Here is a 27,743-nt window from a genome sequence, read left to right as displayed (position 1 = left end):
GGGCTGAGATGGTGAGCTTCTGTTCATCAATGGCTTGCAGGCCAGAGCCTGTTCCCACCTCCCAGCTCTCATCAGTGGCAAGTTAATTGATGAGCCTGTGCACTATTCCTCTTCATTTGGGTCTCAAGGCCTGTGAGAACTGAATTCCCCCAAACTGTGTGAGTATTCCAATAAGAGGCTACACCATGGGCCAAGGGAACAATGGAGAAGAATCCTAGAATATAAATATTTACTGAATTTTTTTTTTATTTTTTTGGTGGTGTTGTTTTGTTTTGTTGTTGATTTTGGAGGTAGGATTTCACTCTAGTCCAGGCTGACCTATAGAATTCACTATGTAGCCTCATGGTGGCCTTGAACTCATGGTGATCCTCCTACCCCTGCCTCCTGAGTGCTAAGAGTAAAGGCATATGCCACCACTCCCAGCTTCCTGAATATTTTTGAAGAAGAAATATTAGCCCCATGGAAAACAAACTCAAGGTTATCATAGAGTACAATGCAAACATACAAATATGTAAAGCTTAAAAGAAATTTCAAGCAAATAAAAAGCTAGTATAGGGCTGGAGAGATGGCATAGCAGTTAAGCGCTTGCCTGTGAAGCCTATGGACCCCGGTTCGAGGCTAGGTTCCCCAGGTCCCACGTTAGCCAGATGCACAAGGGGGCGCTCGCGTCTGGAGTTTGTTTGCAGAGGCTGGAAGCCCTGGCGCGCCCATTCTCTCTCTCACTCTCTATCTGCCTCTTTCTCTTTCTGTCACTCTCAAATAATCAAATAAATAAATAAAAATCTTAAAAAAAAAAAAAAAGCTAGTATAGGCCTTACTCCTGGTCCTTCAGGCGTTCCTTCAGTGTTCAGGCCACTTTGTGGAAAACAGTGCTAGCACGTGTGGAGTGCCATGAGCGTCCTCAGCATTTGTATGTGAGTCTCCATAGGGACCATCGCTGTCCCTACTTTGCAGGTGAGATATTTGAGGCCCTTAGAACTTCGGTCATGGTCGCCAAGCTAAGATTTAACCCCTTTCTCTCATCACCCACTTCTCATGTCACCACCCACTCCAAAGAGGAGAACTTGCAGCTACAGAGTGTGTGTTTTACATATAAGCATGGCAGGCAGAGATAAAAATAAAAAGGGCCTGGTCTAGAACAGCCCTGAAAATTGCTTCTACAATACACATGGTGAGTTTATCTCTGAAGTTCCTTCCCTAGATATTCAGAGGAACTCAAGCAGACAAGACTCTCCTGGAGCCAGTTCACCGTCTCAAAGCAGGCAGATGCTTCTCCATCGCACCTCCTACGCAGCCCACCAGCCCAGCACTGCCAGCCACTGGAGGGTCTGCTCTCTCTCCAAGCACTGGGTTCTGTGAAAGAGGAGAGACACTGCAAGGACCACTTGTTCTGCCTTTTCACTAGGGCAGGCACTGAAAATATCTCTAAAGTAACATGTAAGCAGTTGAGGTTTGCTAACCAATTTGTTTAACCAAATTGGTGAGATCTAGGTTTAGAGGTCTCTGTCTGAAAACTACAGGTAGAGGGCTAGAGAAATGGCTTAGCAGTTAAGGCACTTGCCTGCAAAACCTAAGGACCCAAGTTCAATTCTCTGGAATCCACATAAACCAGATGCACATTGTGGCACATGCGTATGAAGTTTCTTTGCAGTGGCAAGAGGCCCTGGCATGCCCATTCTCTCTCTCTCTCTTTCAGAGTAAATAAAAAATATGTAAAATAGTAAGGTAGAGAGCAATTAAGGAAGATACGTAGTATCCATTTCTTGCCTGCAAATACACACACATAAATGTGCACATATACCCCTCTATGGTAGTTTGATTTAGGTGTCTCCCATAAACTTAGTTGTTCTGGATGCTAGGCTCCCAGCTGATAGAGATTTGGTAATTAATGCCTCCTGGAGGGAGTGTATTGTTGGGGGCGGGTTTATGGGTGTTATAGCCAGTTTCCCCTTACCAGTGTTTGGCACGCATTCTTGTTCCTCTTGTCCACTTATTTGGGCCAGGGGGTGATGTCTGCCCTCTGCTCATGTCATCGTTTTCCCCTGCCATCGTGGAACTTCCTCTCAAGCTTGTAAGCCAAAATAAACCTCTTTTTTTTTCCCACAAGCTTCTCTTGGTTGGGTGATTTCTATCAGCAATGCAAACCTGATTGCAACACCCCCCACATGAACCCACATATATACAAACACACATGCACACATTCATGCACCCAGTGCACACTATGCATGCGTACACATACATATTCAAATATTCCAGCAGGAGATGAGTGTCTGGATAGAGCATGTACATGGAATGTAGAAAAAGGACTTCTTTTAACTCAGGAGAACTGAAAAGGTTGAAAAGGTAAAAACCTCTAATCTAGACGTACTAGAAATGAAGGCAGCAATATATTGATCTGTTTTTAATTACTATGATAAAATACCTGAAAAAAGCTACTTTACAATGAAAAGAGGTTTATTTTGGTTCCCAGTTCTGGTACAAGGCCAAGAGCCTGCATCAAGTGATGAGTTCTTACTGACAGAGTCTCAAGATGGTATACAGCATCATGTGACAAGAGACTGGGAGCATGCTTGTGTGCTAACATTCTCTTCTCTGTCATTTTATGAAGCCATGAAGATTCAATCCTGGGGCACCACCCTGATGAATTCATCCTAATCCTAATCCAACATACAGCCACCTCTAAATATTATGGAATTTCTATGCTCCTAATGCCTCATAACAGAGATTAATAGTCCTCAAGGACTATTCCAGCCCCATACAAACCATCACATGTATGAAGATCCAGTGAATCCCCAGTGAAGACTTCTTCCACATGGAAGACAGCAAGGAGCATGGTGATGTCACACACTGTGGACCCAGCCTACTACCTGTTGCTAAGGAACAAGGTCACCAAGGAGGACTCTGCACACATGACAGTGGCTGGAACTCCCCTAGCCATAGGAAGGAAGGCAGATACAGCAACGTCAGCACCTGCAATGGATGCCCACCTCTAATGGCCAGCTCCCTCTTGACCACTGTCACACTTACCCACCTGTCTTATACTGCAGACTCTCTCCATCCATGCAGGCTGCCAAGTGCCAGGTGCCACACACACTTGAAAAGAACCAGAATTCCGCTGCATAACCAAGACAGAGGAACATTTCTTCCATCGAGGAAGAAGACACTAGTCAATCAATAGCTCCTGTCTTGCATGCAGGAGAAGGTTCCAGACCCGGAACACTCTTAGATCATCTAAAGGAGAAGTAAGAATTTGTGCAATAACAGATTCCCAAACATTATGGCTTCCCAAATGCCTGACTGTCTGTGAAAATCATGCATTTCCATACAAATTATCAGGAGAATCTCAACTTGACTGAAAAAGGTGTTGGGCAACAGGACTGGAAAGATGGTTCTGCAGTTACAGATGTTTGTTTGCAAAGCCTGCTGGCCTGGGCTTGATTGCCCAGTGCCAGCATAAAGCCAGATCCACAAAGTGGTGCATGCATCTAGAGTTTGCTTCATTCTCTCTCTCCCTCTCGCCCTCTCTCTCTCTCTCTCTCTCTCTCTCTCTCTCTCACGCACACACACACACACACACACACACATCACAAATCAATAAAAGATTTTTTTTTAAAAATGTGAGGCAACAGATGCAATCCCAAGATGACAAACACATAAGAATTATCTGATAAGGTTTTTTTTGGTTTTGGAGTGTTGTGGTGATGCCCAGCCATCAAAGTGCTTGCTTATAAAGGCTGCTGGTGCAGGTTCAATTTCCCAGTGCCCACATTAAACCACATGCACATAGTGGCATTTGTGTGGAATTCATGTGCAAGAGCAGGAGACCCTGGCTTATTTATACTCTCTCTCCTTCTCTCTCCCTCCTCTCAAGTAAATAATAAAAAATTTTTAAATGATGTGATACAGAGAAGAACATTATTACATCACGATAAAAGAGTCCATTACCAAAAATCATAAATATGCATACAACATACATGGAACATATAAAAACTCATCAAATACTGATAGAGCTGAACAAAACTGAATAGAGAAATAGAGATATCCATAATTGTGTTGGATGCAAATCAACATCAATATATGACTGAATATCATCAGTCAATAACATCTAGCCAACATTTACAAAATACTCCATGAAACAACAGAATACACATACTCCTCAAGATCTCATGCAAGATGCGTCAAGATGGGCCATGCCTGTTCTGCAAAAGAAACCTCAACTAATTGGAAGGAACTGATATTTTACAGAATGTATTTGGTGATTAAATGGTAATAAAACTCAAAATTAATAACAAGAAAATATTCAAACATTTTTTAAGTAAACTGCACATTCTAAATAACCCTAGACAAAAGAGGAATTCTCAAGGGAAACAAAAATGCATTAGGGTGGGCTGGAGAGATGGCTTAGCGGTTAAGCACTTGCCTGTGAAGCCTAAGGACCCCGGTTCGAGGCTTGGTACCCCAGGTCCCACGTACAATGTCCCATGCACAAGGGGGCGCACGCGTCTGGAGTTCGTTTGCAGTGGCTGGAAGCCCTGGCGCGCCCATTCTCTCTCTCTCCGTCTATCTGTCTTTCTCCCTGTGTCTGTCACTCTCAAATAAATAAATAAAAAATGAACAAAAAATATTTTTAAAAAAATGCATTAGGGCAAATTAAAATGAAACTATAACACATCAAAATTTGTGGAACACAGATAAATTAATGCTGAAACATAACATTAAATGCTTCAACTAGGAAAACTTTGCATCAAGAATCTAAATAGAGAAAAATAAAAGACCAAAGCAAGTAGGAGGAAGGAAATGATATGAGACGCAATCAGAAATCTGTAAATCTGGAAACAGAAAAAAAAAATTGAGAAATCCAATGAAAAGAAACCCAGCTGATTCTTTATAAATATAAAAAGATATTGTCAAACCTGGAGCAAAACAAGAGGCTATAGAGATGGCTCAGTTCCTAAAGTGCCTGCTGAGCAGTCATGAGGACCCAAGTTTATCCATGTATATCCAGCATCCATGTAAATGCAATGGGATTTATAATCCCAGCACTTGAGAGGCAGAGACAGAAGGATTCCCCATGCAAACTGGCATGCTAAACAATCCATCTCAGTGAACTCTGTGTTCAGTGAAAAGTCTTGTCTCAATTAATAAAGTAAAGAGTGATAATCTCTGGCCTCCACATGTACCCATGTGCCCCCACACACAAGTGTGCCCACATACACACAAGCATACATGCACATATGCATTCACACCACACACCTGCACAAAAAACAGAGAGGACAGAAATGTGAATACCAGAAGTAAAACAGCACATCTATGGCATCTGCAGACATCAAAAGGCTAACAAGAAGCTGGGCATGGTGGCACACGCCTTTAATCCCAGCACTTCGGAAGCAGAGGTAGGAGGATTGCTGTGAGTTCAAAGCCACCCTGAGACTACATAGTGAATTAAGGGCAGCCTAGGCTAGAGTGAGACATTATCTTAAAAAAAAAAAAAAAAAAGCAGGCTAACAAGAGAATGCCACAAGCAAGTTTATTCACGTAAACCTGACAAGTTAAATAAAATTAATCCTCAAAAATTACAAGCCTGCACAACTGCTCCATTATGAAATAAAATATTTGAATAGCTCTATAATTATTAAGGAAATTGATTTGTAATTTAAAGTCTGTTAAAGGAATAAGATGGTTTCACTATGGAATGCTTCCAAAAGTTTAAAGAAAACTAATACCAGTTCTACTCAATTCCAAAAACTAGAGAGAAAAAAAATCTTCCAATATTTTGGCCATTATTATGTGTTGTAATTACCTTCCCATTGCTGGGTCAACCACCTGACCAGAAGCATCTTATGGGTGTTTATTGTAGACTCATAGCTTCCAGGGGATGATTCATCATGGGAGCTCATTTCATTGTACATTGATAGCAGATGTAGCCCGAGCTCAAGCTAGCTCAGAACACCTCTCAGAGCTGGACTTAATATCCACTCCCAGTGACATATTTCCTCCATCAGGGCTTTACCTGCTAAATACTCCACTTAATCAAAACACCTAAGGCTAGGTACATTTACATTAAAAACTGCCATATGGACTGGAGAGATGGCTTAGCGGTTAAGCGCTTGCCTGTGAACCCTAAGGACTCCGGTTCGAGGCTCGGTTCCCCAGGTCCCACGTTAGCCAGTTGCACAAGGGGGCGCAAGTGTCTGGAGTTCGTTTGCAGAGGCTGGAAGCCCTGGCGCGCCCATTCTCTCTCTCCCTCTATCTGTCTTTCTCTCTGTGTCTGTCACTCTTAAATAAATAAATAAATAAATAAATAAATAAATAAATAAATAAATAAAACTGCCATATTATCTTTATATAAAAACCAGACAAAGCCAGGCTTGGTGGTGTATTCCTTTAATGTCAGCACTGGGGTGACAGAGGTAGGAGGATCTCTTTAAGTTTGAGGCCAGCCTGAAACCACATAGTGAATTCCAGGTCAGCCTGGGCTACAGAGAGACACTACTTCAAAAAATAAGAAGACAAAAAAAAAAAAAAAAATCCAGACAAGAACAATACAAAAAAGTGAAAATAAACACTATCAAAATGGATACAAATTCCTTTGTCAAATATGAAAGTCCATAATATATAAAAACATGCATCATAACTAAATAAATGGGGTTTATTTCAGTCATGGAAGGCTGACCCAATATATGAAAACTGATCACTATCATACACAATATTAATTGGCTGAAGGAGAAAAATCTTACCATATCAATTGATTCAAACAAAAAACATCTGAGAATATCCAGTAACCATTCATAATCAAAATACCCAGAAAACAAGAAGTACAGTGGGAATGTTCTCAACTGAACAAAGATGTCCACAACAGTCCTAAAATAACAATATTCTTAATATGAAAAGCTGAATGCTTTCTCCCTAAAATCAGACATCAGGATGTCCATTTTCATCACTCCTATTAAACATAGTACATAGAGTTCTTGCCAATGTCATAAGAAAAAAATACATGGCATCTAGATCATAAAGGAAGAAATAAAATTGTCCTTTGCAGATGACATGTCTATGTTGAAAACACCTTTAAAAATCTTTTTATAACTTTTCTAGAGCTAATAAGTGACACCACAAGACAAATGATGAATGAACCAGATTAACAAATACTTGGAAACTGGAATTAAAAATACAAATTTGAGCTGGAGAGATGGCTTAGTAGTTAAGGCATTTGCCTGCAAAGCCTAAGGACCCAGGTTTAATTCCCCAGTACCACATAAAGCCAGATGCACAAAGCGGTGCATACATCTGGAGTTTGTTTGCAGTGGCTGGAGGCCCTGGTGTACCCATTCTGTCTGTCTCTCTTCTCCCTCTTTCTCCCTCTCTCTCTGTCTCTCTCTGCTTGCAAATAAATAAATAAAAATACATTTGCAAAATACAAAATCATTTACAGTGACTTAAAACTTTGAAATGTTAAAATAATAGAATGCTTCAGCAAATTGCAAAGCACTGGTGAAGGAAATGACAGAAAACCTACATAAATGGGGAAACATACTGTTTTCGTGGATTAACATACTCAGCATGGGCTGTAGAGATAGTTTAGCAGGTAAGCACTTGTCTGTGACGCCTAAGGATCCCAGTTCGAGGCTCAATTCCCCATGACCCACATAAGTCAGATGCACAAGGTGGGGCATGCATCTGGAGTTTGTCTGCAATGGCTGGAGGCCCTGACACACCCATTCTCTCTCTATCTGTCTGCCTCTTTCTCTCTCTTATTTTCTGTTGCTCTCAAATAAATAAAAATAAATAAACGTAACATTTTAAAAGTAGTCAACATAGTAAAGACGCCAATTCTTTCTAAATTAGTATTCATGTTTAAGGAAATTCTTACCAAAATGCCAGGAAGATTTTTGTTGTTGTTGATACAGGTACAGTGGTTTGAATGTAAAATGTCCCCTTAAACTCATGTATTTGAATACTTAATTCCCAGTTGGTGGTGCTATTTGGGAAGTTTGTGGAGGCTTTCAGAGGTGGAGCTTTGCTGGAGAAGGTGTGTCCCAAGGGCGGACCTTGAGATTTATTAGTTAAGTCTTACTGGTATGCATTAGCTAGCTGGATCTTGTTGCTATTTTCCACTGATGTGACAAGATATGATACCCAGCTTTTGCTCTGCCATGCCATGTTGAGACTTCCCCCTTGAGAGTAGAAACTAAAATTAACCCTTTCCTTCCATATGCTACTTTGGGCCAATTGTTTTGTCTCAGAAATTAGAAGAAAAGTGCAACAGAAAATTGTCTCTTAGAAGTGGGATAGTTAGCAGGACGTGGCGGGGCACATTTTTAATCCCAGCACTCAAGAAGCAGAGATGGAAGGATTACTTGAGTTCAAGGCCACCCTGAGACTATATAGTGAATTCCAGGTCAGCCTGAGCTAGAGTGAAATCCTACTTTGAAACAAAAGATGGAGTCGTTGCTGCAATAAGCTGGTCTGGTTTTTTAAAACTAGTGTGTGGCGGGAATTTGGAAGGATTTAAAGTTTTTTTCCAGAGAACCATTATAAGCAGAGCTCAACAGACTATTCTTATGAGAGTTGAAAGACCTGAATGCAGAGAGAACTGTGGACTGTGAAGGCTTAGCTTATGAGTTTTCAGAGAAGAAAAACGGGCTCTGTCAGAAGTGGACTGCAGGCAGTCCATGTGATATTCTGGCTGTGTTCTACTCAAGTCCTGAGACCTTGAGCAAAGTTGAATTCAAGAATACTGGACTAAGGTGTTTGGTGGAGGAAATGTGAGCAGGTTCTCATACCAGACACAGAGACTGCTGAAATTGCAATTGTTTAGGAGCATGCCACCACTGAGAATGGGCCAGCTGCCCTGCATTGGGGCAATAGGAGGAGTGCTGACTCTTTTGGAAAGGAGAGTTCTGAAGGAAGAATGCTGAAGTTTCCCACTGCACAAAGCTCACTTTATTACCCTTTGGTTTAACAAATTTGGTAGCCCACCTGGTGCTGGTTTTGGAACTATAACAAATGCAGGAAATAGGGCCATGGGATGCAACCACAGACAGTGAGAAAGCAGGACTGAGGTCTCTACAAAGGAGGACCTGTGATACTATTGTATGGAGCTGTGAAGATCAACTGTTGGTTGCAGTGGCAATCATAGGATTTTGGAGATGCCAGGACTAAAGAATGTGACAGAAAAGGAAAGCTTCTGGTCGTTGGATCTTCTCTGGGCTACAGGTGGCACTGTTGGATGGAAGCTACTGAAGCCTTTTGGAGCACTTCATCACTAGTTACAGGTGCCTGACATAGAGCTACAGGATCTAATGTTTGTCCACTTGTTCTTACCTCACATTGGCCAAGTATTTCCTTGTGTTGCCTTCTTTCTGGAATGGGAATATTTAGTCTGTGACAGTATTCTTTGGAAGAATGTAACTTGTGTTTGGATTTTACAGGTTCACAGATAATAGACTGTCTTGTGTCTTATATAAGACTTTCAACTTCATATTTTTGAAGTGTTGAAATTGGTAAAGAGTATGGACCTTTTATAATATGGCAGAATGTATTTTGCATCATGAGATGGTCATCTGATGGAGCTTTTGGAAGGTGGAGCGTTGGTGAGGACATGTGTCACTAAGGGTAGACTTTAAGGTTTATTAGTCCAGCCTCACTCAGTGTTCACTAGATAACTCACTGTTGCTGCTACCTTCCAGCAGATTTGACAAGATGTGATGCCTGGTCTTTGCTCTGCCATGCCATGATGAGACTTTTCCTTGAGACTATTAGCTGAAACAAACCATTTCCTTCCATATGCTGCTTTGGGTCAGGTATTTGTCCCAGCAATGAGGAGGAGGCTGCAACAATTAATAGTGCTCCATAATTCTAGATTGCAGACATGTGGGATGCAAGAGTTGTAGTATCACAAAGGTTTCCACTGAGATTTCAAAAGAAAAATTCTGGACAACCAAATAGAATATAGCAGGCAGAATCCCAGCAGGCAACCTCTGGCTGAGCAATGCATGAAGCTGTGGGAGTAAAGTCAGTCTCAGGGGAGACCCCAGGATGATGGAGATGCCAGGAACATGGAACATCTACAAGAGAAGCTACAGCCAGAAAACAGCTGGTGAGAAGGAGCCATGTGGCTGCCCAAACCATTTGACACACACATTATAATACCATGTACCCTGGCTGCTTGACATGGAGCTACAGGATTATTCAGTTTTTTCTGTTCATCCTGTGGGGTCCAGTCTTGCTTTCATCCAAGTTTTCTTTCTACATCCCTATTCCTCCTTTTAGGAATAAGAATGTTTACCCTATCCCACCACTGTAAGTTGGAAGTATGTAACAGTTTGGATATTTTACTGAGGCTCTCAGCTGTTTGCCTTGAGTATCAGAGGAGACTTTGTACTTGAACTTTTGAGCAATGCAATAACTATTAAGACTTTAGAGACTCTTGGATATAAGCTACATGCATTTTACATTGAGATGGAGATGAGTTTTGGGGTCAAGGAGTGCAGTACTATGATTTGGTCTTAGACATTCCCAACCACATATTAAATGCTTGGTTGTCAGAGCGTGGCTGGTGGCAGGTGGTAGAACCTTTAGAAGATGAAGTCCAGTAGGAGAAAATTAGCCTTTTGGGGCATGACTTTGAAGGGAACATGGGGGGGCAGCTCCTCCTCCTTTTTCTCTGCTTTGACTGACAAAAGGTGAATTAGCAGCTTTGCTCCACCGTATATTCTCCATTGTGATGCTCGGCCTCACCACAAGCCCAAAACTATGGAGTCAACCAAGAATGGGCTACCCCATGAGCCAAAAATAATAGTTCCTCCATAGAAATAGGTTTTCTCAGATATTTTGTCATAATGTTAAAAGCCGACCAACATGTATCATATGCCACAATTTTCTTTCTTGGTCTAAGATAAATCCCCTATACTGGGGTTATCCCAAAATCCAAATATGTTCAAGTCCCTTATATTAAAAAAATATAATATTTTCATAGAACCTATGCACATCATCTTGCATACTTCAAATCATCTCTAGAGTAGTTAAAATACTTAATACAATGTAAATTCAATGTAAGTAGTTATCTTACTGATTTGTTTAGGAATTATAACAAGGAAATAAACTATACATATTCAGTATGGATGCAATGTTTTAAAATATTTTCAAGTGTGGTTGACTGAATGAATGTGGAACCCAACAATACAGAGGACCAACTCAATATGTTGATTTTGTTTTCTGTGACATTTGGGTTGTTTCCACCTTTTAGCTATTTTACATAGTGCTTCTATGAAACATGAGAGTATACAAATCTGTGTAAAAATGTTCTTTTCTTTAGGGATTTTTTTTTTTTTTTTTAGTAGTTAGCCACAACTAGAATTGTTGGATTTTAAGGTAATTCTGTGTTTGACAATTTGAGGAACTTCCATAATATTTACTTACCCAGAAGATACACTTTTGTTATATTTCTACCAACTATAGAAGAATTACAACTTTTTCATTTCTTGCCAACATGTACTTATTTTTTAAAGTAACTATCCTAAAGGGTGAGAAGTGGTATCTCACATTACCCTAATGATTAATGAGTTTGAGTTTTTTGTTTTTTGTTTTTTTTCTGATGTAGTCTCACTCTAACCCAGGCTGACCTGGAATTCACTATGAAGTCTCAGGCTGGCCTCAAACTCATAGTGATCCTCCTACCTCTGCCTCACAAGTGCTGGCATTAAAGGCGTGTCCCACCACACCCAATTAGTTGAGTATTGTTCAGTTTAAATGTTGGCCATTTGTACATCTTCTTTTGTTCAAACTGAGGATTGAACCTATGGCCTCAGACAGTCTAGGCAAGTGCTGTTCCACTGAGATGCTTCCCCAGCCCTCATTTGTACATGTTCCTTAGAGAAATATCTATCCAAGTCCTTTGCACACTTTCCAATCAGGAAATCAGTTATTGTTGAGTTGTAGAAACTCTTCACATATTCTAGATATCAATCCCTGGTTGGATATATGTATTGCAAATTCTCTTTATGATCTGCATTGTCACTGTGTTGGTAGTGTCCTTTGATGCACAAATGCTTTTGATTTTGACGGAGCCCTATTTAATTTTTTTCCTTTGCCTGTGTCATACCAGGAGATCATGTTTGGCATCAAGACAATATAGATATATAATATCCCTTCCCCCAAAGACCTATACTTTGCTGTGGCCCTGCTCACATTCTTTACACACCTAATACAACCTGTGGGTACAGAGTATATTCATTCCATTTACTGCCTCTGTGCCTTGTCAGACACCTCATCTTACTTCCGTGTTTACCCACAGGCCTTGAAATGTCCTTGGTAGCACAGAATAGGTTTGTGTAAATGGTGAATAAGTAAATAGAGGGGTAACTGAGTAAAGGGCTCCAGGAATGAGGAATCTGGCCTCTCAGACCTAGCTGTTTTCAAAGCTCCCTCTTTCTTTCTTTCTTTCTTTCTTTCTTTCTTTCTTTCTTTTTGTATTGTCCAGTCAATTCCCCATGGGACTTGGCTTTTATATAATTGTTTGAAGCATAACAATTGTATAGCTCTCAGGCAGTGACCTAATTTCTCTCCTTTTTTAATGAAAGGGACATGTCTTCTGTGGGAAATCAGTGCATTGAGTCACCCCGGACTGCTTCTGTCTCTAATAGAAACCAGGAGAGACAAGCTACTTGTAAAGGCAAGAGGGAACATGACTAGCTACTTCTGAGTAGGAAATTAATTTCATCACCCCTGGTGTGTTCTTGCTAATTTGGAGCTGGATTCATACTGATATCCTTTCTCAGATAGATGGCCTTCCTTAGGACATCAAGTCTAAAAACACTTTTATTTATTATTATTATTTTTTTTTCAAGGTAGAGTCTCACTCTAGTCCAGGCTGACCTGGAATTCGCTATGTAGTCTCAGAGTGGCCTCGAACTCAAGGTGATCAACCTACCTCTGCCTCCCTAGTGCTGGGATTAAAGGCATGCGCCACCATGCCTGGCCAAAAAATGCTTTTAAAATGAACTTTTTAAATTATTTTTTATTTTTTGGTTTATTTTTATTTATTTATTTGAGAGTGACAGACAGAAAAACAGGCAGAGAGAGAGAGAGAGAGAGAGAGAGAGAATGGGCGTGCCAGGGCTTCCAGCCAGTGCAGATGAATTCCTCAGATGCGTGCCCCCCGCCCCTTGTGCATGTGGCTAACGTGGGTCCTGGGGAATCCAGCCTTGAACCGGGGTCCTTAGGCTTCACAGGCAAGCGCTTAACGGCTAAGCCATCTCTCCAGCCCTTAAAATGAACTTTATATACATAACTCCTGTGAGGGCCTGAGGCTCTTGAAGCAAAAATTCAATATAAAATCAAAACTGGGAGCATTGATTTTTGCAGTTAAAGAAAATCTAGTGAATGTAACAGGGAGGTTTGTTAATAATTCTTCCCAAATTTTTCATTCCTTTTGGACTGCTGATGTCACTGGCAGATAAGTGTTACCAGGCACCAAAGCTTAGGAAAATACAATAGGAGAAGACAAAAGTTAAGAAAATCTCTCAATTACTCTTTTTTTGTGCAAGGTAGGAAAAGGCAATTGTTATAAATTGCTAGTTGGCTTTAGAAATGGGACACTCAAGTAGTGCTTGTCTTGTGCTATTTTGGTCCTGCTAAAATAAGTTTGAAAAGTCATGGCATTCTAAAGACAGAAAGACTTTGAGCTCAGATCATCCTGGGTCCAAGTCTAGCAATGCCTCTTCTCTTGGCTCTGTATCATCTTGCCCAAGTTATTAACTAATTTCTTCTTCTATTTGCTCATCTGTAAGATAAATAATGAAAATGCCTTGTAGAGTTGCTGTATGATTAAACAAAACAGCATTTGTAAAGCATGTAATGTGCTTAATAAGCATCATACCCCAACCTCCTCTTTCCACTGAATGTGTCATTGGTTTGAAAATAGAAGTGTAAGAATGAAGGAACCTGTGAGGTGACTATAGATTTAAATTGCAGCCTTATGGTAGACCAGATGGCCAAAACAATTATTATTTGTTGATTTGAGCTTCTTTTCTTTTTTTATAAAATACCATCTCCATTATCTACTTATTTCTTCACCAAACATTTGTGTGGGCCTTGAGAAAAGAGCTGTTGGTAGTAAAAGATTAAAAACTGGGGGCTGGAGAGATGGCTTAGTGTTAAGGCATTTGCCTACAAAGCCAAAGGATCCCAATTCGACTCTCTAGGACCCATATAAGCCAGATACACAAGGGGACACATGTGTCTGGAATTTGTTTGCAGTGGCTGGAGGCCCTGGTGTGTCCATTCTCTCTCTTTCTCCTTCTCTCTCTCAAATAAATATATAAAAATATTTAGAAAAAAAGATTAAAAACTGGGCATGTCCCTGAGATGTTAAATTGGCTTATAGTTTACTCTATACCCATGACTTATTTCCAAATTGGCCTGGCCATTTGAATTGGTTTGGCAAGTCATGGTGACTCATTCATTGATGTCTGAATTCCTTACATCATGTAAGCCCCATGGATGAGAATGGTGGAATTCACTCATGCCCATATTCCGTATTGCACAGCACAACACAAAAGAGCCCTAGTAGCCACCACTAACTACTCACCTGTACCTAATGACTTAAAATATCTAATGCAATATTGCTTCTGCTTTTTTTGAGATCCCAAATCAGAAAAGAGACTGAGGTATCTCATTCAGAATGGACTCCTTCAACTCCTCTAGTTTCCCATTGTAGGTCAGTTTCAGACCATTAGATTAGACAGCTCCCCTCCATTTTGCTTTCCATGGAACTTAAGTACAAACTGTCTTACTAGTCCTATAATTTCATTTGTTAATAGTTCAAATGTACCCGTAAAAGAAACATACTTTTTAAAAAAATGCATCATAATGTCATTCTTGCATATTAAAAAATTTTAGTAATTTTTATTTTAATTTATTTTATTAATTAATTTGGGGGATTGAGATAGGGTCTCACTCTATCACATGCTGACCTGAAATTCACTCTGTAGTCTCAGGGTATCCTCTAACTCGCAATAATCCACCTAGTTCTGCCTCCTGAGTGCTGGGACTAAAGTCCTGTGCCACCACAACTGGCTTAGTTTTTATTTTTTATTTTTGCTCTTTTCACTCTAGTCCAGGATGACCTGGAATTCACTATGTAGTCTCAGGCAGGCCTCGAACTCACAGTGATCCTCCTACCTCAGCCTCCCAAGTGCTGGGTTTAAAGGTGTGTGCCACCATACCTGTCTCGTTCAATAATTGTAAATTCAGCCAGTTTTTAAATTTCTTTACTTAGCTCAGAAACTGGCTTAGAATCTAGCTGCATTATGCCTGTGTTCTGAGAACTTTAATAAGGCTGAATTCAAAAGTAATGGACTGATTTATTAGCAAAGGAAATCTCAAAACAGGATAGCATTCAGACTGTGTTATGATGACTGTTCACTACTCTAATCCAGGTGAGGAATGAGAGACCAACAAGTGGAGCAAATGGATATGAAAAGCATGGTTTGATGAGGAAAGCAATTGTGAATTTAAATATGAAGACAAGGAAAGTTCAAGAGAGCTGTGATTTTTAAAAATATTTTATTTTATTTATTTACTTGACAGGAAGAAAGAGGGGGGAGAGAGAGAGAGAGAGAGAGAGAGAGAGAGAGAGAGAGAAAGAGAATGAGAATGAATTGGTGCACCAGGGCCTCCAGCCACTGCAAACAAACTCCAGACACATGTGTCACCTAGTACATCTGACTAATGTGGGTCCTTGGAAATCAAACCTGGGTCCTTTGGCTTTTCAGGCAAATGCCTTAACCACTAAGCCATCCTTCTATCCCCAAGAGCTGTGATTTTTTTAAAAGTCATGCAATAAAAGAGAAACCCAATACTCTACACTGGGACAATAGAAAAGGAACCCAAGTGCAAGACCTTACCTATTATATGCTCCATTTTGTGAAAATACCAATTCATTTGAAAGGAAAGAGTCTAAAATGAGAATACTTCTGAAGTAGTTCTATACTCAAAAATAACTGCCTTACTGGTAAACTATTTCCCTAGAGTCAGTACACAAATACAGATGGACCTGTGATCCAATAGGGCCACTCTCCACCTTAGCTAGCAGCAGAACTTGGCAGTGTTGTCCATGAAAGATCCAAGACTAAGGGGGTTGTGGAGTTTTGTGTCACAATTCCAGAGAGCCACTAAAGCCAGGTGTTATGTTGTAGACTCAATGACCCTGTGAGTGGACTATGGGAGGCCACTGTATAAGGCTGTGAATATGAAACCTAAATTGCCATGGAGATGCCACATTGCTGTTGATGCCAGAGTCATGAGACTTCTGCTAAGGAAAGCTACATGCATGGGGTAGAGCCAGCTCAAGAGAAAGGCTAAATGTGCTACAGTAGGTACAGCTGCTGAAACCCCTGGCAGCCTGGGTCATCCCATCATGAGTCCCAGATGCTACACATGAAGCTGCAAGCTTTGATATTCAGCTTGCTGGATTTCAGTTAAGATTTGGTTGCACCATTTCTTGCTAAACTCCTGTGGTAGTTTGAATTTATGCCCCTCAATAGACTTAGGAGTTTATTAAAGTATGTAACTTGGATTTCCAGCCACCTGGCTGAAGGAGGTGTCACTATTGATGGAGTGAGGGGGGGGGTGGCCAGCCCTAACATGTTACAGGGGGTGGATCTGAATTCTAGCCTAAGCATGCAGAGTGCTTGAGCTCTGCCTGGGGTTTCCAGAGGATGCTTGCTTGTGGTGCTGGTGGTGGTTTTTCTCTGTGCATGAGTTTGGTAAAGGGGGCCAGCTTATTTCACCACCATAGAACTTCCCTTGGATCTGTAAGCCTGAAATAAATTTCATTCCTCCCATAAACTGTGTCTGGTTTAAAGGTTCATATCAGCAGTGTAGAGCTGACTACAACAGCTCCCATTCCTTCTTTTTGGAAAGGGAATCTTTTCTCTGTGCCATTTTATGTTGGAAGTACTCAACTTGTTTTTTGATGTTACAGAGTCTTGCAGTTCAAAGATTGATCTTCAGCCGGGCGTGGTGGCGCACGCCTTTAATCCCAGCACTTGGGAGGCAGAGGTAGGAGGATCGCTGTGAGTTCGAGGCCACCCTGAGACTCCATAGTGAATTCCAGGTCAGCCTGGGCTAGAGTGAAACCTTACCTCGAAAAACCAAAAAAAAAAAAAAAAAAAAAGATTGATCTTCACTTACATTTTTTTTTAATTTAATTTAATTTTATTTATTTGAGAGTGACAGAGAGAGAAAGAGGCAGAGGTAGAGAGAGAGAGAGAATGGATGTTCCAGGGCTTCCAGCCACTGCAAACAAACTCCAGATGCGTGTGCCCCCTTGTGCATCTTGCTAACATGGGTCCTGGGGAACTGAGCCTTGAACTGGGGTCCTTAGGCTTCACAGGCAAGCACTTAACTGCTAAGCCATCTCTCCATCCCTTCATTTACATTTTTAAACGGTGTTGGAACTATTAACGAAACTTTTGAAGTTGAACTGAATGCTTTTTACCCTATGAGATGTCCGTGAGCCTATGACAAAGCATGGAAGGTTATGACTTAAAAGGGCCATGTTTAGCTGTCAAGTGGACAAGTGGTAGACTTGTGATAGTTAACCTCAATTGTCAACTTGATTAGATCTAGAATCAACTAAAAGAAAAATCTCTGGACATGGCTGTGAGTGAGTTTCTGGATTAGGTTCATTGAAGTGGGAAGACCTAGCTTATCCGTGGGTGGCACCATTCCACACGCTGGAGTCCTGGACTTAATAAAAGAGAGAGAGAGAGAGAGAGAAAGAAAACTAAACAACAACAATCTTTCCTGACTGTAGAAACAATGTGACCAGTTGCCTCATGGCTCTACCACCACGCTATATGCTCAAACTGTCCCAAACAAGTCTTTCCTCCTTTTGTTTGTTTTTGCCAGGTATTTTGTCACATCAACAAAGAAACCAATATTGGTACTTATTTATTGTTTGTTTTCTTTTTCATTTTTCTTCTTGAGACAGGGTCTTGTTCTAGCCTTAACCACCTTAAGCAAACTCTGTAGACAAGGCTGGCTTTGAACTAACAATCTGACAAGGTATTAAAGAAAAACTGAGAGCAGCTAAACTTTTCAAAATGTATTTGAGTAAGAAAAAGTTTCTTTGGGACAGCACTCCAGAAGGAAGACAGGTCCAAAGGCTGTATGTCATTGCATGTGCAAGTTGTGCTTATAGCCAGAGAAAGGAAGGGCCATACAGAGACATCTTGAATTGCTATAGTTGGCATGTGTCTTTATGTGGATAAGTTCTGATGAGTTGTAAGCTCATGATTGGATGAAGCTCAACAGCCATTATTAGCTGAGACATCAGTTGCTTGGTTACAAAGGTATACTCTTAGGGCAGGTTACAGCTTGTTCACATATTCTGCCTAGGGTACAGATCACTATGTTTGGAGGTGGCTGAGGGTTAGGCTTTGTTACTCAAACAAGGAGGTTATTTCATTTTAACAATTGTGATGCAAACTAGTTATTCTAACAAAATATACAATACTCAAAATGATTTACATGAAAGAGATAATTATAATTGCTGATGTGTAAGCAATTTAGAATTAAAAGGGCTCCAGATAGTGAGATGCCAGTACCTTCTGTCTTGTTCTGTTATTTACTGATCCAGAATGACTCCTTGTCAATTTCCTGGGACCCCAGAAAAATGGAAGGAGACAAGAGTTTCTCGGAAGCATAGTTTTTTTCTTTTAAGGTTTGGGTTATTTGGTTTCTCATTGTTATTTGTTTTTCTACTGATATAATTGGGGTCTTGCACATGTTATACAAATGCTCTACCACCGAGCTCCATCTCCAGCCCCTTTAAAGTTTAAAGTTGTGACTTGTAACTTGCTCACATCAGCTCTTGGAGAATTTGGTCACATAAACATACTAGCACAGAGAAAAATAGGATATGTTATATTGTGCTGAGCTAAGACTGTGGAGTGATACTACTCCAGGGAGGGAGGGAGGAAGGGAGGCTACAAGAGGGAGAGGGGAAGCAGATGGAGCTGAGGAATCTTTGCAGTAGAAGATCCAGTATGGCTTGATGCATACTGAATTTCAGATGTCTTTGGGAGATTCCAGTGGAGACTAGTGCAGCTTAGAAGAGAGGGTGCACGGTTTTCATTAAAATGCCGTAAGGTGTCTCACCAAGGAAGGAGCCCATTAGACCTGGATTTAGGAAAGCACATGTTGCATGTTATTTGTGGGATCCATTCAACGAAGTAGGGTGAGACTAGATCATTTCTCAGCAGCTATCTGGATACAGAACACTTTGCAGGCAAATAGTAAGGACTACTAGCTCACTAGGAAGGATTAAGGGGCAGAGGGCATGGTTGAGATAACACCAGGCGTGCAGCCTCAGTGCCTGGGAGAGTAAATCCAAAGCCACAGAAGAGACAAGGTGGCAGGGAGGGATGGAGGAGGAGCTTGGTTTAGGATATCGATATCGTAAGGCAAGCTGCCAAGACCACACAGGAGGCAATGGGGTGGTGGATGGGATGAGTCAAGGTTCACATCAGAGGATAGAGGTCAAACTCAGATTCTGCTATTTATGAACCAAGAGACATTGAGCATTGAGCAAGTATTTAACCCCTAACACTTCAGTGTTTTCATGTAAAACAGAAGCAGTAGGGACCCATAAGAAGGTGGTGTAAATGCATGCAGCTCATGCACACAATAGGTAATTATGGTATGCTTGATTTTGTTTTTACAGGACATCATAGTAAGCCTGTCCTTGGCAGCTTGAAATGCTATGTTCCAGAAACTCTAGGGAGAGGTCTAAGGTAAAGAGGTGAAAGCTCTAGAAGGAAATTTGTAAGCGCCCCAGAAAAAAAGCTAGAAAGCAGAAATACACCATGGGAATATGCACATGGCAGGACGCCTCCCCTAGTCCCACCATGTCCTGGGGCTGTGGTCTTTGGTGTGGATATGATTTCCACAGCTCTTATGGGCCTTGTCACTTTCCATTATTTGAGTGGTTACTCCACTAAAGCCTTGGACTTCAAGGCCATGCTGAATCTGTCTCCCAGTGCTGAGTACTTCATTACTTGAAGGAGTGAGGGGAGGAGGACCAATTCACTGGGGAAGGCACATGGAAGTGAATATTGCTGCAGGAGAAAGTGCTACATGAGGTTAAGGAAGGAGGAAGCATGTGTCTGCCTTGACTTCTTGTGACTTAAGGCACTCGTGCTCCACCCTTGGGCTTAGTAGGCAGTAAAGCACTGCATGGAGAAGGAAGCCCTGAAATGCAGCCAGTGAAGTAGACCTGAAGGCATTAGCAATGAAAAGTAAAGAGCCAGTCGGCAAGGCTAACCACTGTATGCTTAACACGTTTGTGTCTGTCTGTCTGTCTTTCCTAGAGGCCTTCAGGTCAGCTTCCAGGTGCTTATGCATGAAGTTGTGTGGGGCCTCTAGTAACTGAGCACTTATTTATGTACAAAGACTGTCAAATGTGCTTTGAACATGAATGACTTTCAGGACAATAAATGATCCTACCTCTCTTCTAAGGAAGAAGGTATAGTTGTTCAGTCAGTGTTCTCTCTCAGTGTTCCCTCACGGTCAAGGATCATGCATGTCTGACCCCACAATGGTAGCCACAGCCATTTTTCAGTCTGTCATACAATGAGAGCAGAAAGCACCAGAGAGGCTGATCACCCACATTTGTGTCCCCCAAATTCAATGTTTCCTCACCAGAAATGTATGAGGAAGTGAGGGCCTTTGGGAGGTGATTAGACTGTGAGGGTTGTGCCCTTACAAATAGGATTAAAGGGCTGGAGAGATGGCTTAGTGGTTAAGCGCTTGCCTGTGAAGCCTAAGGACCCGGGTTCGAGGCTCGATTCCCCAGGACCCATGTTAGCCAGATGTACAAGGGGCACACGCATCTGGAGTTCGTTTGCAGTGGCTGGAGGCCCTTCAGTGCCCATTCTCTCTCTCTCTCTTTATCTGCCTCTTTCTCTCTCTGTTGCTCTCAAATAAATAAATAAAAATAAGCAAAAATTAAAAAAAAAAAACAAATAGGATTAAAGTCCGTGAAAGGGGGATTCCAGAGAATTCTTTTCTGCCATGTGGAATACAAAGAGAAGTTCGTTAATGCCTGGATGAGAACCCTCATCAGAACCCAGTCCTGCTGGCACCCTGACCACAAACTTCCTGCCTCTAGAACCTTTAATCTATAGTACTTTGTCACAGCAGCCTGAACTGTGCCATCTGTTCCAACCACGTGACCTCATCTTAAGGATGAGGATGTTGAGAGTTTGCAGGCAGCTAGGGAATCCTGCGGCTCTCCTGCTGTCCTACTGTGCACCTGCCAGTGTCCTAGCAGCTCCTCTCTCCGTGGAAGCCCATAAGCACCTCCTGGAGCTTGTTGGAAGCATTATTATGTAGACGTTGCTCAGTAGCACACTGTGCCAGTCCCCAGCTCCACAGCCAGTCACTGACTGCACTTTAACCCACACCCTTGGATTAGGTGATTAGGAGATGCTATTATGACAAATCACATACAGTGACAAAGGCTTGTGCCCCAAGTCCACCATGAAGTCCTTAGGGCCCTTCTCTTCATCAGCTTCATGCTGGGATAAGCAACTGACTCAATGGCAGGAGGGACACATGAGGGACTAGACACCAAGAGGCTCTACCTCCACATGCCCTTTTGGAGAAAAAAGGGCAACTACCATTGGCCCTAAGCCTCAGGCAGCAGGTACATGCCTCATAGCCACTGGCCAATACATACTGCTTGCCATCTCCAGCCTCAAGGGCATGAGAAGGCCACTCTATGGCAGGGCTACTCGACCCATAGGAAACATCTGATGTGCAGCACCTATAACCACCACTCACATTCATGCCACTGCCCTGCATGGCCACCAAAGGGATGCAGAGTGGCCCACTGCATAGCAGAATCTCACCACTTCTCCCTGCCCATCTCTCTTGCTGCTTTCCAGTCTACCTCCAATAGTCTACCTGGCTATAAACAGCAGCATTTTAATTTTTCTTCTTCTTCTTTTACAAGCAATGTTATTTATTTGGGGGAGGGAGAGAGAGAAAGCACCAACACATCAAGGCCTCCTGCTGCCACAAGTGGACTCCAATGCACGCGCCACTTTGTGCACCTGGCTTTATGTGGGCACAGGGGACTGAACCCCGCCCATCAGGCTTTGAAAGCAGTGCCTTTATCCACTGAGCCATTCTCTGGCCCCAATTTTTCTTTATCTAATACAGTTGCACATATATATAAGTCAACATTTTAAGACCCCAGACTTAAAAGTAAATCATAAAGCTACTAACATGTAGCCCAGGATGGCTTTGTACTATGATTCTTCTGCCTCTGCCTCCCAGTTATGGGTATATACCACCATGTCTGGCTTCCTCAGACTTTGACATTAATGTTTATTCTCTGTATTGTTCCTGAATTGTTTTCTTCTCCCTCTCTCTATCTTTCTTCTCTCTCCCTCTCCTTCCCCTCTTACCTTGCCTTTATTTCTTCCTCCCTCTCTCCCTCCCTCCCTCTCTTTCATTTGTTGTCTCTAAACTGTATGCAAAACTTTTACTTTACTTTTTCTTTTTTTAATTTTTTAAAAATATTTTTTACTTATTTATTTATTTACTTGAGGAGAGAGAGAGAATGGGATGGGCATGCCAGGGCATCCAGCCACTGCAAATGAATTCCAGATGCACGTGCCATCTTGTGCATATGGCTTACATGGGTTCTGGGGAATCAAACCTGGTTCTTTGGCTTTCAGGCAATTGCCTTAACCACTAAGCCATTTTCCAGCCCAAACTATTTCTTTTACATTATTTTAATTTGAAACAATGTGGGGAAATAAAAAGATTTTTCCAATACTCTTTATAAAATAGCTACTCCCCCCCCTACAGTGTGTGTGTGTGTGTGTGTGTGTGTGTGTGTGTGTGTGTGTGTGTGCAAGACAGAGAGAAAGAGATATGTTACAGAAACATTTTAAACACACATAAGTAGACTGGATACTACTGTAGTTGTTTTAAAAGTGCAATCTTTTGACACATTGTCTTAGTCCATATTCTGTAATTACGACAAAATGTCTGAGACTTATTTACAATAAATAGAAGCCCATTTGTGTTATAGTTATAGGTGCTCCTGCCTCTGCCCTCCCAAGTGAAATATCTGCTGTCAAGACATGATACAGGGTTTTAGAGTTCGGGGAGGGCTTATGAACCCCAACTTTTAAGTTCTTATCTATATTTAACAAAGAATTGAAATAAATGGACTGTGAGGGGTAAATTATAAGTCATTTAATTTATTTAGGGGAGATTATGAATCCAGGGAGGGGGGCTGGAATGGGTATACACACCCACATGGTGGCAGTCCCAGAGAACTTCTGTGGGAAGCTGAGCATGGGAGAAAAGGGAAAATGTGAAGGGGATTTCCGAAGAAATTGAAAAAGGACAGAGCTTAAAGGAACACACACACACACACACACACACACACACACACACACACACAAGAAGTGGAGCAAAAAAGAATGTAAATCTTTCACCTTCACGTTAGTAAAAAAGCTAAGCAGTCAGTGAGTAAGGGTCCCCTAGCTTAGAAAAGAATAACAAAATGACAAAAAAGCTCCTACCACCCCATGCTATCCCATCCCAGCTGGGCTGAGAGGAACAGGAAGCTGGAGGAACAGGCATCAGGAGAGATGAATAGTCAACCTGGCAAGCCCCTAAGCCCCTCTTATAGCCTTTTGGGGTGGGCTTTACCACCAGGATCAGGTGAGTCTGGAAGAGAGCAGGTGGTACAACATCTTTTTGTTACTTCTCTTTTCTTAGCTGACCACCTATTAAAAAAAATGAAAAGAAAGAAAAGAACTTCCTTGCTCCTATTTCTCCCTCAGGCTGAGGAATCAAAATGTTATACGTGAGGCTGGAGCTACAGCCTCACCCTGTCTTCTGGGCCCTCCTTCATGGTCAGTGTGCATTCTAGGAGTGCTATGTGCTTGTGTGTCAGGCACTGGTATCCACTTGATAGTTTTTCCCCTTCGTTTATCATCAAAACAAAAACAGAAAAACATTTCACATAAAATAATTGTAAGGTGGCAAAATTAGGATCAAAGATGGCCCCTTTATTAAAGGCTTGGTCCCTAACCTGGGGCGCAATTGAGAGGTGATGAAACGTTTAGGAAGTGGGGCCTTGTAGGAAGAAGTTAGGTCACTGGGACCTGTCCCCCATCCCCTCGTTGCTGCCTGGCCGCCATGGTGTGAGCAGTCTTTCTTCACTACACATGCCTACATGGGTGTTGGGCTCTGCCCACCACAGGCTCAGAGCTACCAGTCCAAATGATCATGGACTGAAACATCTTAATCATGACATAAAATGAACTTTTCCCCCTTTTAAAGTTATTATTTCAGGTATTTTGTTACAAAAACTCAAAGTTGACTAACAGATCATTAGACTGACACCACTCCTTGGGTTTCCACATAAGCAATTTGATTGGACACAGGCACATTCTAGACCAATCAGATATTACCAACTAGTTGCTAGGATTTTTTAAATGCAATAATCCAAATAAGGCTATTTTTTCCACTTTAGCCAATCAAGTATTTTCTATGTTTGGCTTCCTTTCATGCCTCGTCATTAAAGCCCCAAACACCTGTGAGCTAGAGATGCCCAATTCATGGAAAATTGTTTAAATAAACTCTAAACTTTTAATGTGCTTTAGTTTGTCTCTAAATTTGGTCTACATAGCATTAGTGTATTTGTTGGTTTTCTGGCTGTGCAAGAGCCATAAGCACAAGTAGTTTGTATTGTCATTTCTATTTGTACAGAATTAAATGATGTTATAACTAAAGTAATGCTCATGTGCAATATAATAAGATTTCACACATTGATGGACCACATGTAAAACAGTGATTCTAAGCCAGGCATGGTGGCACATAGCTTTAATCACAGCACTTTGGAGGCAGAGGGAGGAGGATTGCTGTAAATTTGAGGCCAGCCTGGGCTAGAGCAAGACCCAACCTCAAAAAACACAAAGCAAGTAGAGACTAGTGATGGATTAGCTTCTGTGAACAAACTTGTATAGGTTCTTACTTGTTCAAAATGGAAGCAGTTAAACACATTTGGATTTACACTTCTCTCTTGTGTTTGCTTTTCAAAATTAAAGTGCTTGTATTTGTATTCTCTACCAAAAGTTTAAAGAAAAGTTGATACCAATTCTATTCAATGGCTTCCAGAAACTAGAGAAAAAAACACTTCCAACATTTTGGTCATTACTACCTTCTCATTGCTGGGTCAAACACCTGACCAGAAGCAGCTTATGAGAGGAAGGGGTTTATTTCCGACTTACGGATTCCATGGGATGCTTCATCATGGTGGAAGAAGTTGGCTAATTTGTATCTCTTCATAGACATTCTGTATGACCTGTATAAAGTACAGCAGACTCTTCCAGGTGTGACCTTAAATTTAACTTAAAAAGAAAAAACCTAGGAGGTCAATAAAATCTAAACTGTTTAACAAAAAAAAAAAACAACTGTGGTTCCAAGTGGTGGCAAATCCCAGCACCTAGGAGGCTGGAGGATCACTATGAGTTCAAGGCCAGTCTGACCACAAAGTAATTCCAAGTCAGCCTGGCCTATAGTGTGACTGTGACTCAAATAAAAAAAATAAACAGTGTAAGGTTAAAAATGCACAATAAAGCACAAAGACAGTTTATTGGACCTAGGGTCTTACATCAGGACAGATTGGTGTGTTCTGAAAAAAGACAGGGAATCCTCAGATCTGAGGACTCACAGAGAAGCTCTTGGCTCCACTCCATTCCACCACTGTGTTGTAACAGAGGAGAGAGAGAGAAGGGGAGGAGAGACATGTGGAGAGATGACTGGGCATGCACCATGGAGGGTGTGAGAGGGACTGAGAGGAAAAAGAGGACAGAGAGCACATGCACCTGAAACAGGAGAGTGGAAAGAGAGAGAATGAGGCCATGGAGAGAAACTGCCCAGGTAGGGAGAGGCCTTGGGTAGTGTGTGGAGGAAGGGCTTGTGGGAGGAGGGGATGTTGCCTTCCCCCCTCTTAGCCCATTAAGATTCCAAGAGGTGGTCCCAGAGTGTGAGGTTGCGCAGAGGAGCATAGTCAGGTAGTAGGGAGGAAAAGAGGGGGTTGGTAGAGAGCACTAGGACTCTACCAAGTGGTTCAACGTGGTTACAGTGGAACTGAAAACTTCCTACTATGTAGTGATGTTTGTGCCGTCACAGAATAGGGCATTCCTCATGTGTTGTGGAATGCTGTGAGAATGAACCTACTGCAGTGCCAATGGTATGAAAACAGAGCCCATAATAGCATATAATACAATCATATACAGTCTATGCAGTACAGTACAAGTGTATTTTAGGTATGAACTTGATAATACTAAACAGCCATTTTACTGATTTGTGATTTACTGTGCTATACTTCTTGCCATTATTTTAGACTGGACTCCCCCTTATAAAGCAGTGCACTGTTAAATAGTGTGCCATGTTGCACTGGCAGCCACTTTATACTTGTGTCAACTGTATTTGATTGCACTAAGCATGCCCGTGGAGTGATTGCCCCACCCCACCTGTGTAAGATGTGCTCTACAATGTTTACACACCACACAATCACCTAATGACACAGTTCTCAGAACACAACTCCATCATCGACTGTCGTATGCATGTACTTCGATCAAGGTGTGTCTGGGCCTAACTTATACTGTCCTTGGATGGGTACCTTGTGGTGAACACCTGCCTCTGCAAAAGTACTGATAGTCCTGAATTCCATGTGACACAAAGGACTTGACCTTTTGCTCTAGTTTGGGCTTGATAAGTTCTTCCTCCACAGGACTTAAGTGTGCTGCTGACATAACAGCCAAGCCTTACACCTTAGTTACATGTCCTCCCTAAAGCTCCTACCCCTGAGCTTAGTGTTTAAGAATGAATATGGGGAACTGAGTTGTATACATGTTTTTCTTTGTTCCTATGAACCATGGGAAAACTCAGTGTTTCCTTGGGAAGAAACTGTTACATCATCATTTTTCTACATCTGTAGTTTATTACCCCCCTTTTCCTTCCAGGCTTTTCTACTTGGTCCAGTGTCTTTTTACTGGGTAAGTCAACTGGAGGTTTCCTTTTTTAACCTTTCTTATTCTGGTTGATTTTGCTATTATTGGACTATTTTTATTTCTTCCTACAGTATTCAGACTTAATTACATGTTTTCTTATGCTTTTGGTTCAAGTGTGCTAATTATGTGGTATTTAGTCTGTCTCAAGTTTATTATTAAGTATCTCATTGTCCCTGCATTTGCTAAATTGCTGAGAATTTGTATTTTTAGGGGTTTCTCCATTCATAGTGTCATTATTTGAGGAAAGCCAATGGAAGATTAAAAGTAGCTTAACTTAGACTTTCTGATTCCAGGTGTGAAATTCTCCCTGCTGACCTGCAGCGGGCGCTGCGTGTGGAGCAGGGGGGGGCGCTCGGCTTGAGTACAGTCAGCATGTCCCAGCACTTCCTATTACCACGGATGTGTTGCACAGCTGGGGCACCAGGGACACTGGAATGTTTTTGTCAGGAGCTTTTACTACCTTCGCTGAGCTGCTGCTGCTTCTTTTCTTCTTCTTGTTCTTTGGTTTTTTGAGGTAGGGTCTCACTCTAGTCCAGGCTGACCTGGAATTCACTATGTAGTCTGAGTGTGGCCTCGAGCTCATGGCGATCCTCCAACCTCTGCCTCCTGAGTGCTGGAGTTAAAGATATG

At 41.6% G+C, this 27,743-nt stretch overlaps 1 protein-coding gene across 3 annotated transcripts in view; it reads left to right on the top strand.

Annotated features, from left to right (window-relative positions):
- The window catches only part of Gpr45 (G protein-coupled receptor 45), an 88,498-nt gene that overhangs the window by 9,500 nt on the left and 51,255 nt on the right, over window positions 1-27,743 (top strand). Inside the window, exon 1 of one of the 3 annotated variants that reach the window (XM_045146825.1) lies at window positions 8,677-9,272. The exons of the other annotated variants lie outside the window; for them this stretch is intronic. The gene's annotated coding sequence lies outside the window, so the exon portion shown is untranslated. Of the gene's footprint in view, window positions 1-8,676; window positions 9,273-27,743 lie in introns of those variants that run through there. 3 annotated transcript variants of the gene reach the window in all.

Source organism: Jaculus jaculus, chromosome 4 (genome assembly GCF_020740685.1).
Source record: "Jaculus jaculus isolate mJacJac1 chromosome 4, mJacJac1.mat.Y.cur, whole genome shotgun sequence".
Classification (NCBI taxonomy): Eukaryota; Metazoa; Chordata; class Mammalia; order Rodentia; family Dipodidae; genus Jaculus; species Jaculus jaculus.
Note: the sequence above shows the minus strand (reverse complement) of the source record. Positions and strands in the feature narration are given on the sequence as shown.